Below are 20,223 nucleotides of genomic sequence, written 5' to 3' on the forward strand. Positions count from 1 at the left end.
GCTGCCAGGAAACCCGCGGCTGGGGGACTGGAGAATCCCACCCATAATCATCGGGGTGTGAAAGAAGTTTTTATTTGTAATTTTCTTTGAATATTTTTCTTTGTCAGATATGAAGATATTGAAAATGGACATGGCGGTGGGTACGAGGCGGGGGGGGGGGGGGAGTGAGACTGCTCCTTGGCTGACAGTCAAGTATCACCAATTGGGTTATTTTGCTTTCCAATTGCAATAAGAAGGCAGTGTGCCACAAGGGTGGATGTGTTGGCCGAATAATGGCTGGAGCGTGGGGGCAAGTCATGTGATGGAACCTCCAGGAATATATTTAACTACGGTTGGCAACCCTCGGCACTTGGGTTGCTTGCAGTGCCTGTTCTGTATAATCAACACCACATGTTAACCTTGCTCCACATTAGTGTGTGGACAGGAGGAGATGAACATTTTCGAAAGTTGTGAGATATTGCAAATGTTTGTGAGTTATGATTAGAATGATTAGCCAAATGCAACTGCAGGCAAAAGAAAAATTAATCCTTTAAAGATTAAAACACAGCCAAAATGATTATGACTGGCTGGATGAAGGAAACAAAGCAGATACTTTGCACAAGGAAGGCCCTAGTCTACATGACTTCCTGGAAGGGGGAGGAGTGGGTAGGGGGAAATCTCGGAATGCCATCTAAAACACCAACACATGTTTCCTCAGAGAAGCAGACCGTTTAATATTCCACAGCACATGAAGGAGGCCCACAATCAGGGAACCATTTCAGACAGCACAGCTACAGTGATTGCAGATGTTTAAACAAAACAGACTCTCCTGAAAGGAGCCACTTACAAATCAGAAATTTTTGTTTTACAAAGCTCAGTGGGCGAGTCTCTGACCCCGAAACAGGGTTGAAGGTGGCCGCTGAATGGAGCACGATGCTCCCAGCCCACGACACTGTACATTCTGGTTCACACCCTCCCTGGGCGTGAAACAGATGAGCATATTTAAATGAGCATTAAAATATGCCCCGAGTATTGAAAGTCAGAGTTCCCTGCTTCCCGGTATTCTCGCTCCCACCCATGCATCGTAGGCCAGCTGGAATCACCACTGGTCCCCATCCCAGATACCAAGGGCTGGATTCTCTGATGCCACAGCTGTGATATTCTCGGTGGTGTGCCGAACGCTGACGGTGGGATTCTCTCTTCCCGCCGCTTGGCAATGGAATTTCCCACTGAAGTCACCCGTGCTGCTGAGAAACCCGCAGGTGGGGGTGCGCTGCCAGCGGGAAAAGGGAATCCCAACGGACAGATAATTCCAGCCCAGACGTGATGGCAGCACCAGGGGTCTCGGAGATCATTGGAGCCCCCGGGTGGTCAGGGAAATGGCAGGACAGTACCCGGGCAATGCCCTAAGGCACCGTGGCTGTTGCAACCGAAGGTGACAGGTTGGCACTACCAAGGGGAAGGGTCTGAAAAGAAGGCATGTCCATGAATGGGGGCATGGACATGAGGAAGGGATTGAGGTGGGGTATGAAGGGATTTGGCAAACCCATAGCAGGGTGCTGCTCACCTTGGAGGGGGAGGGGGCCCGCTGGTACTGCTGATTGGGGGAGGGGGGAAAGAGGCCTGATACAGCTAGAATTGGACGGTACCTGATGGGAGGCCCTTTGGGAGGGCCCCAATGCCAGCGATCCTTGGGGGGAGGGGGTGGAAGAGTTGGTTGATAACGGCGAGGATGATGTTGGGGGGGGGGGCAATGAAGCCTGGATTTCTGGGACGTTGGGGGGCAACCTGCACTCACTTTGAGATTAGGGCACCTTTAAAAATGGTGCTGGCGCGATTTGCATCAGTTTTCCATCCCAAAATGACACTTAGGCCAGAATTCTCTGCCCCTTCACACTGGCGCGATTCTCTGTTCCCGCTGCAGCGAATGGAGTTTTGGCTGAGTGCCAAATTCTCCATCGTCACTGGCAGCAGTGGTGGGACGAACTCGGATCAGAGAATCTTGGCCGTAATCATTTTTGGTAGGATTCCGCCATTATCTTTCACCCCTGTTTGACCGTATCCGAATGACAGCACTGCACCTTTTGAATAACACCGTTATTAGCTTGGTAAAGAAGGAAAATCCCTGTTTGCGGTTACAGATCCATCCAATCCATTTAAAGATCCTTATGCCATAAAACCTACAAATGTACTTTAAATAATTTACTATGAATTTCAAATTTGTTCCTTGGTCTTCAACTGAAAGACAAGTGCTTCAATGTTTACATGATAATATTTCAAGGTCCCTCAATGGTTCTGAAGCTCAATGCATCTTTTTGCACCGTTGAGGTATTCTGACTGATGAAGTCCCAGTTGTTGAGTTACCCAATTTTAGGCAATGGCCGTGAGTAAAAATTCATATTTGCAGACATCAATGGAGAAAAGGATTTGGTTTGGCTGTGATAACCTTTAACAATGAACAGCCTGCTGGCGGGGTTAACACGTGAAGCAAGGGGCTGGTTTACCACACTGGGCTAAATCGCTGGCTTTTAAAGCAGACCAAGGCAGGCCAGCAGCACGGTTCGATTCCCGTACCAGCCTCCCCGAACAGGCGCCGGAATGTGGCGACTAGGGGCTTTTCACAGTAACTTAATTGAAGCCGACTCGTGACAATAAGCAATTTTCATTTCATGGGCAGCAAGGACATGGGAAACTGCAACGAGTCATGGAACAATGTAGCAGCACCACCAAGATGGAATGGGAGAAACACAAGGGGAAAATATCAAGAACTTTCTTTGCAATGTATCCCAGGGCTATAAAGATATGCTTTACTTCTGTTGTAATTTCAAAATTCTATATTATTGGATGGAGCTGATGATATTTTGAGCCTGTGGTGTAAACCGGAGGTACGTTGGTTCTCCACACTAAGACCAATGGTATCGCTGAGTCATGCTTAACTGTGAATGAGCAGAAAAGTTAGTTTCTCGTATACATTATATTGCCATAATTACTAACTTCTATCTTCCTGTGCAGACAGCACTGCCTCTCCCATTCATTGCAGCTTTACCCTATTCTAAGACATGAACAACTGACCTCTTCATTCTCCCCCAACAGCAGTACAGGAGTAAAGCCCATTTAAAATAATAAATCATACGCATAATGGCCTCGTTTCCTGTTCAGCAAATCCCAGGAGATTTTGAAATTGCTGTGTGAAATCCAGAATCGTGAACCCTTTTTCATTGTTGCAAGTTTGGACTTTGCAATTTCCCTTTAAATCAAGAATGCGACATGGTTAAACTGTATGCGTGTCAGTCCTATTGGTTGCCTTGAGCTGAGAAACCCTGGGAAACATGATTTAACATGATTGTCAAAATTAGTTAATACAAGGCTCGATAACATATCCGACTTGGTATCATTCTCAAATAAACATTGTATAAAGGTGCTAATAATTTGAAAATATCAGGATATTTATCAAACAAATGTTATAAGTTTTTAAAAAAAATTTAGTGTACCCAATTCATTTTTTCCAATTAAGGGACAATTTAGCGTGGCCAACCCACCTAGCCTGCACATCTTTGGGTTGTGGGGGTGAAACCCACGTAAACACGGGGAGAATGTGCAAACTCCACACGGACAGTGACCCAGAACCGGGATCGAACCTGGGACCTCGGCGCCGTGAGGCTGCAGGGCTGACCCACTGCACGACCATGCTGTCCTCAAATGTTATAAGTTAACAATCAAGCCAGACGTCTAAATTAGTTTGCTGCCTGTGCATGAGTGTAGTAGGGCAGTGAAAGGATTAAATATTAGATGGTTCCCTAACTACTAAAGTTAGGCCCAGATTTTCAGGGATTACTGGATTAGAAGTCAGGGCGGGTGACCCAGGAAAAATTGTGGACGGTGCAAGTTAGGAGGTGACCTGGGCAGAAGTCCTGCCTCGGGGCTCCGCCACTGTGTTGAAATTTTGTAGAGAAAATTAAGGCTGAGTTTTCCAGCCCCCACCCCTACCCGTGGCAGGTTTCCTCACGGAGGAAGTGGATCACCATTGGCCACCGATGGGATCTTCCGGTCCCCCTGAATCAATGGAAATTTGCATGATCGCCCATCCCACCACCAGGAAACCCATGGCATGGGTCGACTTCGGCTGGACTGGGAGATCCCGCCAGCGGGTAGGGCTGGAGAATCCGACCCCAAGCCATGCAACATGCCTCTAGCCCTCCCAACACTCTATGCCAGCCCATGCCACCTTATGCCCACTAATACACTCCATGCTAACCTATCGCCCTCCACCCACCCCCATTACCCTTTTTCCTGATGCCAACTTACTGTCAACACATGCCAACCAATGTTCCCCCATCCACCGTCCATTAAATGTGCCATGCCAACTCACACAGTATCCACCATTGGCAGACCTCAGGAGCCATGTACAGATTAGATACGGTTATATAAAATAAAGATCCAAGTAACTATTGCGGGCTTCATTCCATTGAAAATGTGCTCATTCATTAAAAAAAACAATTTGCAATGTTTACATTCCTTCAACTAAATAAAGTCTTATAACAACAAACATTTCTTTCAAGTGCACAGTCCCTTATAGAAACTAGTATTGGAATTATAATCCCACATTGAAGATTCTGTAACCACTTGTAGCTGTCAATCAATCTGTGAAATGGCAGGCACCCTAATATGATAATGGATGGCTGTGAAATCAGTCACGCAGCACTAATTCAGTAATGGAAGCCCTCGGGGGTATGTCAACAGACAAAATGAAATAGCAAGCAATCACTCCAGACAGCTTTCTCAATGATTTAAAGGGCAGGGCTTTTAAATTTCTTGTCAACTTGACAATTCGCTTAAACCGGTCTCTTTGATAGGTGCTTATGCCAGTTTTGACAGTTGATTTTGACAGGTCGGTTGACAGTTCCAATGAGCTTGACTGTAATGAGTTTGTGTGCATTTCACATACATTTATGCAGACTTAGAACAATTGAAAAGGGCACTTGACCTATCCCAAACGGCACCAACCTAGAGTAGCTGACCTCCACAAAAGGACACATTACCTCCCCAAAGGTGACCTGGGACCAGATCCAAAGGGATCCACCTGGTCTAACCTGCACACTTGAGGTTTTACATTCTCAGCCTGTATGAAATGTCCCATACTTACCACTGAGAAAATGGGAAATGCCACGTTTAGGGGCAAGATTTATAATTTCCAGTCACTTCAACCATTTTTGTCATGGCAGAGATGGGCCTTAGGGTTTTGGGGTCTAGCCAGCTTAGACCAATGGAAAGAGGAGCAGCAGAGCTGAGTAAAACTCTCAGCTGTATGCTACTTTCTTGCAGAGTTCTATAGATACATGGTTACAAGTGTGTGCAGTCGACCAACAACAGATATCCAAAAGTTATCGAATTTAGTTAAGAGCTGGCAGGAGCTGGCATCTCTCTACTACCATTTAAATAAAGCAATGAGCTCCCAAAGAACCTTTGTACAGCAACCAGTATAAAGGTGAAGTATTGAGAACTTCCTCCTCAAAGCCAAACCATTGTTCATTTGTACCATGCCCCATGACTTTGATGGAATGAAAATTAGTTTGGGTTTCAAGTTAGTGGTTAGTCTGGATGAGTTAGGTTAAAATCACCCTGCTATTTTTGTCAAAGATGTCCAAAGGCATATTTTAGTAAAGCTGAGTTTTGTCTTCTGTTGATCAGTACTATGATCAGTCTATGAATTTGTATAGTATCAAATCTCTGCCACAACACCATTGTGCTACTTGTCCCCATTATCTCACAACTATTTCATGGATCTGAGGTTAAAGTTGCACTGCTAGAAATCTGAGTTAAAAACAGAAATTTCTGGACTTCTGTCGAAGTGTTTACATAAAAACATTAATCTGTCCTTTCTCGTTGCAGACTCAGATAGAAAAAAATCGTAGCCTCACATTTTCTGTTTTTGCCCAGAGTTTAGACTTCCTTTAACCTTCCTCACTCATGTTAAATACACAAAGGTTTAAATAAAATACGTGAGAACTTGTTTTGGTTTTGATTTTTAACAGACTGGTCTCTTAGAGCTGGCTTTCCACAGGTTACAGGTCAGCGACTGGGATGAGAGATGTATCGGGAGCCAGACCATGAAATCCCAATTAGTTCTACCAAATAGTAAAGCGATTTCCGTGCAGCTGGAGCAGAGGGCTGGAATATTGGTGACAAAAATATAACATTTCGGATTTTTGACTGCAAATTTTAATTTGCAGTGACCTTCACAGGTCAGAAAGGCCTTGAGTGCGACTGCGCCACTGGCACCAGCACTGGGGAAAAACGGGAGCTGTACCATTGGGATGGCCTGCGCCTAAACTGCACCGAGACCAGAGTACTGCAGAATCATGGAACTACAGCTGTAGAGAGGGTTTTAAACTAAATACCGATGGGGACTTTGGAGAGTTAAAGAGAAAGGACAAGGCAATAATGCAGGATAATGATACTGGTAATTATAACCAGAATGTGACAAGAAGGGATAGAGCATACTAACATGATTGCAGCAAATAAGGTGAGAGGAGCGAAGGGAGAGGGTAGAGCTGCTGAGGGGTAGTGAGTTCAGGTATCCATAGGTTAGGGACTTTGCACGAAAGGTTTGGAAGAGGTTCCCTAGATTGCCGGGATACACCTTGCTGGAGCGACTGCTGCTTCCGGATGTGGAAGGGGAGGGAAGAATTGGGGATACGTATAAGTGGCTGGGGGAGCAGGGAGGTGAGCGGGTGGTGAAGATCAAGGAAAAATGGGAAGCGGAGTTGGGAATGGTGATCAATTGGGGAATATGGAGTGAGGCACTGTGAAGGGTAAACGGAATCTCCTCTTGTGCAAGGATGAGTGTGATGAACGGTTACTGCCTTATCATCATGTAAGGTGATGTCCCCTTTAAGACCAGGCTTGGAACCCTGGGGACTCCGGCTCTGGCTCCGCCCATCTGGGAGCCATACATAAAGGCCTGCCTCATGGTCTGTATAGCAGTCAGCTCTCTTCCAAATCTGTAGCATAGTTATTAGCCTAATAAAGCCTTCTTTACAGTTTAATCTCTAAGCATCATTATTGAGGGTACCTCAATTTATTAGGCTAAACTAGATTCAGGATGGACGCAGGCCTAAAACCAGAGAAGCTCAATCTGGAAGCACGAACGCCGGAGGCAAAGGAAATTTTTTAATACTGGCTGCGGTGCTTCGAGGCCTACCTGGACTCCGCAGAGACTCCCATCCTGGGGCCACGCAAGCTGTGTCTACTCCAGGCCCGGGTGAGTCACAGAATCTCCGCCACGCTCGAAAAGGCGACGATTTATGAGGAAGCGATTGAGTTGCTCCGCAAGCGGTTTGTCAAACCCGTCAATGAGGTGCACGCCCGGCATCTGCTCTCTACCTGCCGGCAGCGCTGGGGGGAAATCGCTCGACGAGTTTGTTGAGAAACTCACCGCGCTGGCCAGGGACTGTGACCATCAGGATGTGACAGGGGAAGTCCATATGAACCTGCACATCAGAGATTCTTTCGTGTCCGGCATCCGCTCGACCTACATCCGGCAGCGACTGCTCGAAAACGGGGCAAAAGACCTCCAGGAGACGCTAACGCTCGCCTCCTCGCTGGAGGTGGCCCGACATAACTTGGGTACGTACCCCGCGGACTCCCCCCGGACTTCCTCAGACTCGCCCGTATTACAGGCCTGCGCCACACGGCGACCCGCTCACCATGGGGGCACACCTTGCTACTTCTGCGGGCAGGGCCAGCACCCACGCCCACGCTGCCCAGCCCGCTCCGTGATCTGCAGCGACTGCGGGAAGGAAGGGCACTTTGCGAGGGTCTGCCTGGCCAGACCCAGGGGCCAGAAAAACAAAGAACAGCCGGCCCGAAAATCAGGCTCCCAGGCCCGCAGGCCTCGCAATGCTGCTGCGCACCGACCCGACACGTCCTCTTCTGACGCGTCATCAGCCTCGTGCGAATCATGGGAGCGGCCATCGGGTCGGCGGCCATCTTCTCGACCCGACACGTGCGACCAACGGCAGCGGCCATTTTACGACTCCGACTACCCGCGACTGGGTGCGATCACCCTCGATCAAACTCGGCCAAAACACCTGCAGAACTCCATGATGCAGGTCCAGGTCAACGGGCACGACACTGCATGCCTCTTCGACTCCGGGAGCACGGAGAGCTTTATCCACCCTGAAACGGTAAGGCGCTGCTCCCTACGCACCCATCCCACATCCCAAACCATAGCCCTCGCATCTGGGTCCCACTCGGTACAAATCACGGGGTACTGTATTGCGGATCTCTCGATCCAGGGTGCCAAATACACCCGTTTCAAATTTTATATCCTCCCTCACCTCTGTGCCCCCCTGCTGCTCGGACTGGATTTCCAGTGCAGCCACCGAAGCCTGACACTGAAGTTCGGCGGACCCTTGCCCCCCCTCACAGTGTGCTGCCTTGCGACACTGAAAGTCGCACCCCCCTCGCTGTTCGCTAACCTCACTCCCGACTGTAAGCCCGTCGCCACCAGGAGCCGGCGCTACAGTGCCCAAGATATGGCTTTTATCAAGTCAGAGGTCCAGCGTTTACTGGGAGAGGGGGTCATCGAGGCTAGCAACAGCCCTTGGAGAGCGCAAGTGGTGGTAGTCCGGTCCGGGGAGAAGAAACGGATGGTCGTGGATTATAGCCAGACCATAAACCGATTCACGCAGCTTGATGCGTACCCCCTTCCTCGCATCGCGGAAATGGTAAATCGGATCGCCCAATACCGAGTCTTTTCCACGGTCGACCTCAAATCTGCCTACCACCAGCTCCCCATCCGACCAAAAGACCGCCCCTATACTGCCTTCGAAGCAGCCGGCCGGCTCTTCCACTTCCTCAGGGTTCCCTTTGGTGTCACAAATGGGGTCTCCGTCTTTCAAAGGGCGATGGACCAAATGGTGGACCAGTACGGTTTGCGGGCTACATATCCGTACTTGGACAATGTCACCATCTGCGGCCATGATCAGCAGGACCATGACGCTAACCTCAAAAAGTTCCTCCAGACCGCCCGAGCCCTTAACCTGACCTATAACGAGGGCAAATGCGTTTTCCACACCACCCGGCTGGCCATCCTCGGCTATGTCGTGGAAGACGGGGTCCTAGGTCCCGACCCCGACCGCATGCGCCCCCTTAAGGAACTCCCTCTCCCCCGCAGCCTCAAGGCCCTCAAACGGTGCTTGGGGCTTTTCTCCTATTACGCCCAGTGGGTCCCCAAGTATGCGGACAAAGCCCGCCCACTCCGAAAGACTACCACTTTTCCCCTCTCGGCTGAGGCCCAATTGGCCTTCAACCGCATTAAGGCCAACATCATCAAGGCCGCCATGCACGCGGTGGACGAAACCATCCCTTTCCAGGTAGAGAGCGATGCATCAGACATCGCCCTGGCTGCTACCCTCAATCAAGGAGGCAGACCAGTAGCGTTCTTCTCCCGAACCCTCACCGCCTCCGAGATTCGACACTCTGCAGTCGAAAAGGAGGCACAAGCCATTGTGGAGGCTGTGCGGCGCTGGAGACACTACCTCGCCGGTAGGAGGTTTACCCTCGTCACCGACCAACGGTCGGTCGCCTATATGTTCGATAACACGCAACGGGGCAAAATAAAAAACGATAAAATTTTGAGGTGGAGGATCGAACTCTCCACCTACTCGTACGATATCAAGTATCGTCCAGGGGAGCTCAACGAGCCCCCAGATGCCCTGTCCCGCGGCACATGCGCCAACGCGCAGGAGGACCGCCTGCAAGCCATCCACAATGACCTCTGCCACCTGGGGGTTACCCGGCTCATCCATTTCATCAAGTCCCGCAACCTACCTTACTCAACCAAGGAGGTCAAGGCCATGGTCAGGGCCTGCCAGGTCTGTGCGGAGTGCAAACCGCACTTCTATCGGCCAGACAAGGTTCGGCTCGTGAAGGCCTCGGGCCCCTTTGAGCGACTGAGCGTGGACTTCAAGGGGCCCCTCCCGTCCACCAACCGTTATGCCTATTTCCTCACCGTGATCGATGAGTTCTCCCGTTTCCCATTCGCCATTCCCTGCACCGACATGACCTCAGCCACGGTGATTAAGGCACTGCACAGCATCTTCACCCTGTTCGGTTTCCCTGCTTATATCCACAGCGACCGGGGTACATCGTTCATGAGCGATGAGCTGCGTCAGTATCTGCTCAGCAAAGGCATCGCCTCGAGCAGAACGACCAGCTATAACCCACGGGGAAACGGGCAGGTGGAGAGGGAGAACGCGACCGTGTGGAAGGCTGTCCTTCTGGCCCTGCGGTCGAGAAATTTCCCAACCACCCGCTGGTAGGAGGTCCTACCCGATGCCCTACACTCCATTCGGTCACTCCTCTGCACGGCCACAAATGAGACCCCTCATGAGTGTTTGTTTCTCTTCCCCAGGAAGTCTACCTCCGGGGTCTCGCTTCCACCTTGGCTGACGGCTCCGGGACCTGTTCTTCTCCGGAGGCACGCGAGGAGCCATAAAACGGACCCCCTAGTTGAAAAGGTCCGACTGCTCCACGCCAACCCCAGTTACGCCTACGTGGAGTACTCCGACGGCAGGCAAGATACGGTTTCCCTCCGGGATCTGGCGCCCGCTGGATCCTCCACCACAGACGCCCCTTCCCGCGCCGCTCCCCTGCAGGGCCCGTCGCCCCCTACAACACACCCCCTTCCGGCCCTACCACCCGTTGGTGAGCTCCTACCGTGCGCCCCCCCTTTACACACCCCGCCGGCGCCAGCTCCACTACCCCCGGCCCTGCCTAGTTCCTCTGCCCCGGCTCCGCTACCCCCGGCCCTGCCTAGTTCCTCTGCCCCGACCCGGACCGAAGCTCCGACCGCTGTGCTCCCGGATGTGCCCTCAACCGGGACGCCCGTGCCCGCCGCACCACCGCCCGAACTGAGGAGATCGAGGAGGACGATCCGGCCGCCGAGACGGATGGACCTATGATGGCACTTCACCCCGCCGGACTCCTTTTTAAACAGGGGGTGAATGCGATGAACGGTTACTGCCTTATCATCATGTAAGGTGATGTCCCCTTTAAGACCAGGCTTGGAACCCTGGGGACTCCGCCTCTGGCTTCGCCCATCTGGGAGCCATACATAAAGGCCTGCCTCATGGTCTGTATAGCAGTCAGCTCTCTTCCAAATCTGTAGCATAGTTATTAGCCTAATAAAGCCTTCTTTACAGTTTAATCTCTAAGCATCATTATTGAGGGTACCTCAATGAGCCTGATACAGTTTAAGGTGGTGCACAGGGTGCATATGACTCGGGCGAGAATGAGTGGGTTCTTTCAGGGGGTCGCAGATGAGTGTGAGAGGTGTGGGCGGGGGCTAGCAAATCATGCGCACATGTTTTCGGGTTGTGAAAAATTGGGAAGATTCTGGGCGGGAGTGTTCGTGGTCTTAGCCAGGATAGTGGAGGAGGGAGTGGACCCGGACCCTTGGGTGGCGATATTTGGGGTTTCAGAGAAGCCGGAGCTCATGGAGAGGAGGGCTGACAGGATGATTGGTTGCTCGAGTGAGACACCAGAGGAGTATTGATACCCATGGAATTGTTCCCAAGAAATAGTCACTACATGTGCAACAGCAGGCACAGACACTGCCAAGTAAAACCTATCAGAGATGCACACTGTAGTACAGGGAATGATCATGGGTTCATACCTGACATATTTGGGTGAAATTCTCCATCCCGCCCCGCCACATTTCTGCCCCGACCCGCCGGTGGGAGTCTCCGTTACACTGGCCGGTCAATGGGGTTTCCCATTGTGGGGCAGCCCCACGCCGTCGGGAAACCCCCGGGCGCCGGCAAAACGGAGACTCCCGCCGGCGGAGAATGACGCCCATTAGCTTCTCTGCTCATTCCACAGATGCTGAGCGTTCTCAGCATTGGCAGTTTGTCGGACAATTCCCACAACTGATGACCGAAGGAAACAGCAGAGTTGTCGCCCAATCACAAACACGGATTTATTTCTGTTGCTAAGACCATCTACAGTGAATTCACATATTCAATTCTAGAAACTCAAACAGCTCTAGTCACCATCTGGGTGGCGACTTCCCAGTCAGAGAGCATCATGTGCTTGCCAGCTCTCCAATTCAGTTTTCTGCTGTTCTCTCCACTTCACAATAAATTCCATGGTTTCCTTCAGCTTCAGTACCTCAGACACCATCCTGGCAACTAGGTTTTCCATCAGATTCACTTTCTTGGTCACCTGAGGGATGCTGTTTATCAGCTGCAGATTGAAGTCGAGTTTTGCAATGAAATTAACCATCATAGGTAGGAGTTCAGAGACATACCTGTGATAATTGGCTTCAACAGGCAGGCAGTGATGGCAAGTAGGCTGAACTAAACGCTGCTTCAATGACACTGTCTCCTGCAAGACTGCCTCCAAGTGGCTGTTCATCGACTGAAGCTGACTGTATTTCTCAGTCAAACACACCGGGTGGGCGATATCTGCTGTGTCATTCTGCAACTTCAGCAGCTTTAACTCCAGAGATTTCTGCTCAAGTTCTGCCTTGGTGTGTGAAATTTCATCTATTAGTCTGAAGCGTTGAACAAATGGTACTGTGTTTCCAAACTCTATCTTATTCAAATCCAAACTATTCTGTGTCAACAATCCTTTTCTCAGGCACTTCTTTAGGAAACTGGCTGCTGGGTTTGCTGCTCCTGGCTCCCATGGGTTTGCAGACTACATTCTCACTTGCAGATGGGCGCCCGCGCGCGCTCCACCTTCACTCCGCGGCGCATATCTGAGGTCCTAATCCCATTTTCTAGCACTTGGTCTGTAGCCTTGTATCCTATGGCATTTCAAGTGCTCATCTAAATACTTCTTAAATAGGAGGGTTCCCACCTATACCACCCTTTCAGGCAGTGAATTCCAGATTCCCACCACCCTATGGGTGAAAATGTGTTTCCTCATATCTCCTATAAGCTTCCTGACCATTACCTTAAATCTATGCACAGTAAGAAGTCTTAAAACACCAGGTTAAAGTCCAACAGGTTTGTTTCAAACACTAGGGGCGGGATTCTCCACTCCCGCGCCGAAGTGCCCACGCCGGCGTGAATGCCGTCAAGGTTCACGACGGCGCGAAACGGCCCCTATCCCGACCGATTCAGGGCCCGATAATAGGCTAGGAGCGGGGCCGCGTCATCTACATGTGCCAGGCCTTGTCACCGCGTAAAGGCGGCGCCGCATACATGACGCGGCCGGCGCCGCATAACTGGCGTCACCCACGCATGCGTGGCTGCCGTCCTATCCGAGTCCGCCCGCAAGAAGATGGTAGACGAATCTTGTGGGGCTGCGGAAGGAAGGAGGTCCTCCTTCAGAGAGGACGGCCCGACGATCGGTGGGCACCGATCGCGGGTACCCCACATTTAAGGTACCCCCCGGTACAGGATCCCCCCTCCCCCCCCCTGCACCCCCCCCCCCCCCCCACTGGCCGCCCCCCCCAGCGTTCCCGCGCTGTTCCCGACAGCAGCGACCAGGTGTGGACGGCGCCGGGGGGAACCCGCCGTTTTGGCCTGGCCGCTCAGCCCAGCCGGGCCTGAGAATAGCAGGGGTGGCGGAGAATCGCCATTTTGGGTGTCTCGGGCGATTCTCCGGTCTGCGGCCCGCGGAACTCGACGGGGCCGTACCCGCCGCTTGGGAGAATCGCGGGAGGGCGTCGGACCGGCGTCGCGGGAAATTTTGGCGGCCCAGGCGATTCCCCCAACCGGCGCAGGAGTGGAGAATCGCACCGTAGCTTTCGGAGCACTGCTCCTTCCTCAGGTGGCTGGAAGTTGTTTTAAGACTTCTTACTGTGCATAGATTCTTCTACCATCTTCTTGCGGGGCGGACTCGGAGAGGACGGCAGCCACACATGCGTGGGTGATGGCAGTTATGCGGCGCCAGCCGAGTCATGTATGCGGTGCCGCCTTTACGCGGCGACAAGGCCTGGCACATGTAGATGACGCAGCCCCGCTCCTAGCCTATTATTGAAACAAACCTGTTGGACTTTAACCTGGTGTTGTAAGACTTCTTACTGTGCTCACCCCAAACCAACGCTGGCATCTCCACATCTGAAATCTATGCCCCCAGGTTACTGACACACCATTAAGGGGAAAAGTTCCTTCCTATTCACCCTATATATGTCCCTCATAATTTCAGCTCTGTTAATAGCGAGATGTGAATTTATGGCAAACTGTTGTCAAATACAATACACTGCACAATAAATAGCAGATGTGACCAAGCCATATCTCGTGGATTTCTTTGCAACCCACCCAGGTGTCAGTGTCCACTGTGAGTTACACAATCTCATTGTGTTCACAAACCTCTGTCTCCCTCATGAGGGATTTCATGTTTTCACTTTCAAAGATCTACCCTCTAATTCCCCTCCAAAAGACATCCCAACTTAGACTGCCTCAACAACTCCTCACCTCCTGATGTGCACAGCAAGAAGTCTTACTACACCAGGTTAAAGTCCAGCAGGTTTATTTGGAATCACTAGCTTTTGTAGCGTAGTCCTTCAGCACGTGAGTAATGAAGGAGCTACGCTACGAAAGCTAGTGATTCCAAATAAACCTGGTGGACTTTTAAAAAATAAATTTAGAGTACCCAATTCATTTATTCCAATTAAGGGGCAATTTAGCGTGGCCAGTCCACCTAGCCTGCACATCTTTTTTTGGGTTGTGGGGGCGAGACCCACCCAAACATGGTGAGAAAGTGCAAACTCCACAGGGACAATGTCCCAGAGCCGGGATCGAACCTGGGACCTTGGCGTGTGAGGCAGTTGAGCTAATCCACTGCGCCACTGTGCTGCCCTAAACCTGGTGGGCTTCAACCTTGTGTTGTAAGACTTCTTACTATGCCCACTCCCGTCCAATGCCGGCATCTCCACATCCCGCCTCCTGTTGGTTTAATCTCTTCTCCTGAGACTACATTTCACTGGAATCCGAGCCTGCACTTCAGCAGCAACTCATGGGCACAATTCCAGCTTTTCAGCCACGTCGGGCAGAGCACCACTGCACCAAAGTGTTCCCTTTGCCCCAACGGTCCGGGTCATAGAGCCATTGACCTTACGCATCCTTTTCAGTTCTCCTGGTGCTTTCCCAGGCCCTCACAACCTGAATCCTGCTTACCCCGGCACTTTTGCTGCTTGGAGTCTCTTTCTTTGCTCCTATCCCCAAAGATTTATCTCTCCAGTGGTTCCTACTGGTGGTCTCCTCCTTAAGATGGCTCCTTCCTCAGTGGTCTCTCCTTCTGGGTCCTCCATCTCTGGTACCTTTCCCTGGGTTCTCCCCTGGGCTCATGCACTCTGCCTGGGACTGTCATAGTTATGGTGCCAAACTGGGTTTTAGTGCTATGCAATAAATGCATAGTGCATGCGTACTCCTGATATCCAGGATGGCCAAAGCCTTTAACTGAAAACACAAAAATAGAACATAGCTTGCACAGCCTGCCACATTCTGCACATGCTCAGAACTCTTGGCCTGCTGGGAAATTGAGCCCTCCTCCTCAGCCCAGAACCAGTTAAGCTCCCATTTCTAAACAGACTGCTACAATCATGGATAACATTGATCTTCCTATCAATTGAACAGATCAAATTGGCAAAGATAGCCTGAAGGAATGAGTTCACAGTGTGTATTCAGAATAGTATCTTAGAATAATACATTCTGGAAACTACCAGGGGACAGGCTATTTTGAACCTGGTATGAAATAGGATTAATTAAGATTGCATAGTAAAAGCGGATAGGATTGTCCCACTTTGGCAGGAAGAATAGAAAAGAAGAATATTATTCAAACGGAGAGAAACTGCCAAATGCAGCAGTACATAGAGATCTGGGTAGCCTTGTACATGAATCACAAAATGTCAGCATGCTAGTACAACAAGTAATTAGGAAGGTAAAGGAAGGTTGGTCTTTATTGCAAAGGAAATGGAGTAAATGTAGGGAAGTCTTGCTGCCACCGTGGAGGGCATTGGTGAGACCATACCTGGAGCATTGTGGACAGTTTTGGTCACCTTACTTAAAGGAGGACATACTAAATTGGAAGCACGGTTCATTAGGTGTATGAAGAGTTTATCTTATGAGGAAAGATTAAGCAGGTTGGGCCTGTACTCATTGGAGTTAGAAGAATTAAGGATGACCTTATTGAAACATGTAAGATTCTGAGGGGGCTTGACAGGATGTTTTCCCCCGCAGAGGGGAAAGTAGAACTAGGAGTCACCCTTCAATAATAAGTGATCTCCCATTAAGATGTGCAGGCAGGAAAGTGATGTTACGGCCACAATCAGATCAACCACAACCTTATTGATTGGCAGAGCAGGCTAAAGGGGACGTGTAACCTACTCCAGCTACTATTTCCTGTGTCCTTATGAATCCCACACACACCTCTTCTGAAGTCAGTTTTGTCACTGTGAGGACCATAGGAAATTTGAACTCCTTCCCCACTAGTGTGCTAGTGTAGATTTTGGAACCCCTAAACAAAAAAGCCAGGTTTGAACATTCGTGGTCACTGGAGGAAGCCTCCTGAGGATCATTCTGACAGTTGAGCATTATGGGCCAGGGTTTAGAGAAGTGTATCATGGAGTTCACCTGACCCACAACTTTAAATAGATTTTGGTTATGGGGAGCAAAAGGGCCCACTTTACAGGTGTGATGCAACAGAGATCTAAAGTATTTTAAAAACAAAACAATGTTTATTCTATGAATCCAGTTAACATTTTATAAACACACAGTAAACAGTTTATCAACTACAAATCCGGACCACCCCTCAAAAGATACAGAACACTATAGATAATCCTTGATAACTTTCCAAACATCCACAAGTTAAACAACATCCACAAGTTAAACCCCTTTTTAAATAAAGACAGCAGGTTTACATTCTCTACAGAAACAGGTATTACTTTGAAATCATCAAGTGATCTGTAGATTGCAGAGATAGATCATAACATCTTCTTGCTGTGAATGCAGCTCTTCAACTCTGAAAACGACACCAAACACACTGCAGCTGCCAGCTCAAAACGAAAGTGAAAGACAGACAGCCCAGCTCCACCCACACAGTGACATCACTGCAGCTATTTGATAAACACCCATTTCTTAAAGGTACACCCACCTGACATAAGTGTTAAATGTGCTTTCCACATTTGGCGGAGTGCTACCCCGCCGCATGGTAGCACAGTGGTTAGCACTGTTGCTTCACAGCTCCAAGGTCCCAGGTTCAATTCCCGGCTTGGGTGACTGTCTGTGCGGAGTCTGCACGTTCTCCCACGAACTGCGTGGGTTTCCTCCGGGTGCTTCGGTTTCCTCCCACAGTCCAAAGATGTGCAGGTTAGGTGGATTGGTTATGATAAATTGCCCCTCAGTGTCTAAAAAGGTTAGGTGAGTTACTGGGTTCCGGGGATAGGGTGGAAGTATGGGCTTGGGTCGGGTGCTCTTTCCAAGGGCAGGTGCAGACTCGACGGGCCAAATGGCCTTCTGCGCTGTAAATTCTATGATTCAAAATTTGCACAGCTGATTTTAGAAAAGAGAAAACGCCCCAATTGATGTAGTTGGAAGTTACTGCAAAGGTATTTATAAACGAAAAATGTCTTTCATCTACCCATGAGCAAATGGCACTTCACAAAAGTATTCATCGCTTAATTGCAAACAGTTCTTACATTCCCGAGCTCATATAGCAGATGTTGTGAGCAACTGGTGGCACAGGAGAACATGTTAATGATGCCTCCCAAATGAAGGATTCAGAGCTGACCTCATCCTTCATCATGGCCCTCTCAGGTAACAATAATGCGCTAGTTGGTAAGATTCAAGTTTGGTGGATTAACTTCACCTTGCAAGTCTGTCAAAGATTCCTTGATTTTACTAATATGTCAGAATTCGAAACTGACACGTCCCTGTCACTCTTTGCGATGACAGCAATATAAACATTCCTCTGCATGCGTGTCAGTAAGATTAGACTAAACCAAGCCCATGAATATGTGAGCTTTTCATTTCAACATTTCTTTTGTTATTTCTGTAATTATTTTCTTATTCTCTCCTATATGATCACTGTATCCAGATTGTGATCTTATAGAGGCAAACCCCCCCCCCCCCCCCCCCATTCCCAAATCAGAAACAGGCCATTCAGCCTAACTGATCAATTCTGGCATCTATCCTACATACGAGCCTCATCTTGATCTATTTCTTTCACCTCGCCTATTGATATATCCTTCTCTTCCTTCCTCCCTCAAGTCCCTATCCAAGTTAAATTCATCCCTGTGATTGGCTTCAATTGCATGTGGTAAGGAGTTCCATTCTCATGACAAGTATTGGAATGCTCTAATTAACTAACATGTCCATGGCCAGCACTAGCTGTAAACAGGTAGTGAACACACTGTGACATTATGAAAGACCACTCCCCCATGCAGTTCTCCTGCACTTCAATTTACTCGAGTCCAGCCAAATCACTGCAAAAGGAGCTTCTTGCAAACTTCTAGGTGAGTCCAAACCCCCAGTATTACCCTGAAAAGCTCATCCTTATGTTTCTCAAAGAACGTCTTCTCGATATGCAAAAATACTTTCTATATTTAATGTACATTTAACAGTGAACAACTAAAAAAATTCCATGAGATACTGAACTATCTCAAAATTGAAACCCAAAACCAATTCTCTCTTTTCTAAATAATTCTACTTTCCTTACCCGTTCATGTTTGCTTAAATATCAATATGTAACAATACTATCCTCCTAACCCATTAACTTGTAGGAAAGATTCAATTCCAAGAGGTGATAATGTTACATCAGTGGGGAAAAAAGATTTAAATCAATATCGATATATAATTTCCTAATATGGTGGATGATGTGTTAGGCTGACTGGTTTGAAGTGGACTGCACTTGATGCAGGGAAGCTAGAAGCAGATGTCTAACACTGGAGAAAATCCAACACTGTTTTATTCAACGATAGAACTGATATAAATGTTCAGCTGTGGGTCGACACTATACTGAACTGACTGGAGACCTTATATTAGCCTGACCAGACTTACTAGCTACCGCATGGTGTTTGCACTGGCTAGCCCGTGGACTCTGACTGTCTCAGTGGCTGGATCCAGAGACAGCGGGAAACCTAGTGCCCTCTGGCTTTATAATGGTAGTGTCCTGTCTGGTGATTGGCTGCACTGTGCTGTGTGCTTATTGGTCGTCCTGTATGTCAATCACTGCCTGTCTGCACTTCAGTATATACATGAGTAGATATTATGACATCTCCCCCCTTTTTCTTTAGATAAATAAATACTAGGGTGTGTGAGGTATATATATATATATATGTGCCTGACTATATACAAAAGGTGTCTAGATGAACGTATATACATAGGAAGGTGTCGATAGTGCAGATACATGGCAAACGAAACAAGATTTACAGAGGTTAAAGCGATGAAGTCACAAAATGTACAAGAGTTCAGTCTATAGATTTAGTCTTTGTGGTGGGCGACGATTTCTTGTCGATCGCCGTAGAGGTGGATCAGGAGCCGCCTGCACTTGGAAAGGATTGTGCCAGGATTGTGGCTTATAGAACTTTGGGACTTACGATAACACAAAATGTACTTGATTTGAGGAGAGGAATGGTTGGACTGTATTGACTTTTCCACGTTCTTAATTTGCGCAGAGCAGACTGGGTACACAGAGCAGTACTCAAGATGCTGAAGCAGAATCCCCAAAGCCTGCCCCCTTCTCCCACATAAATCAAGATTCAAGAACCTCAGCAGCATCCAGGGCAGAGCAACACGCATGATCGGCATCCCATCCACCAACTTAAACATTCATTCCCTGCAGCATCAATGCACATTGGGAGCAGTGTGTTCTATATACAAGATTCACTTCAGCAACTCGCCAAGACTCCTTCAAAAGCACCTTCCAATCAAACCCACAACCTCTATCACCCAGAGGGCAGCAGATGCTGGGGAATTCTACCACATGCATGTTCCCCTCCAAGCTACGTACCATCCTGACTTGGAACTATATCACCATTCCTTCATTGTCGCGGAATCAAAACGCTGGAACTTCCTTCCCAGCAGCACTGCAGGTGTACCTTGATGAGCACTTGACACATCAAGGCTGTGGGCCAAGTGCTGGCAAATGGGATTAGGTAGGCAGGTCAGATGTCTTTCATGTGTCAATGCAGACTTGTGAGGCTGAGGAGCCTGGATATTATTCTGTGATAACTGTTCCAGGTGGGCAGCAGCAGTCTGAGGCGGCATCTCATTAACACCTTCTCAAGGG

General features: G+C 49.1%; 1 protein-coding gene and 1 pseudogene across 2 annotated transcripts in view; both read right to left on the minus strand.

The window, feature by feature from the left end:
• The window catches only part of LOC140391967 (LHFPL tetraspan subfamily member 6 protein), a 244,909-nt gene that overhangs the window by 162,674 nt on the left and 62,012 nt on the right, over positions 1 to 20,223 (minus strand). The window lies entirely within an intron of this gene.
• LOC140391452 (HAUS augmin-like complex subunit 2 pseudogene) lies at positions 11,847 to 12,690 on the minus strand (annotated as a pseudogene).

This window comes from Scyliorhinus torazame, chromosome 15 (assembly GCF_047496885.1).
Source record: "Scyliorhinus torazame isolate Kashiwa2021f chromosome 15, sScyTor2.1, whole genome shotgun sequence".
NCBI lineage: Eukaryota > Metazoa > Chordata > Chondrichthyes > Carcharhiniformes > Scyliorhinidae > Scyliorhinus > Scyliorhinus torazame.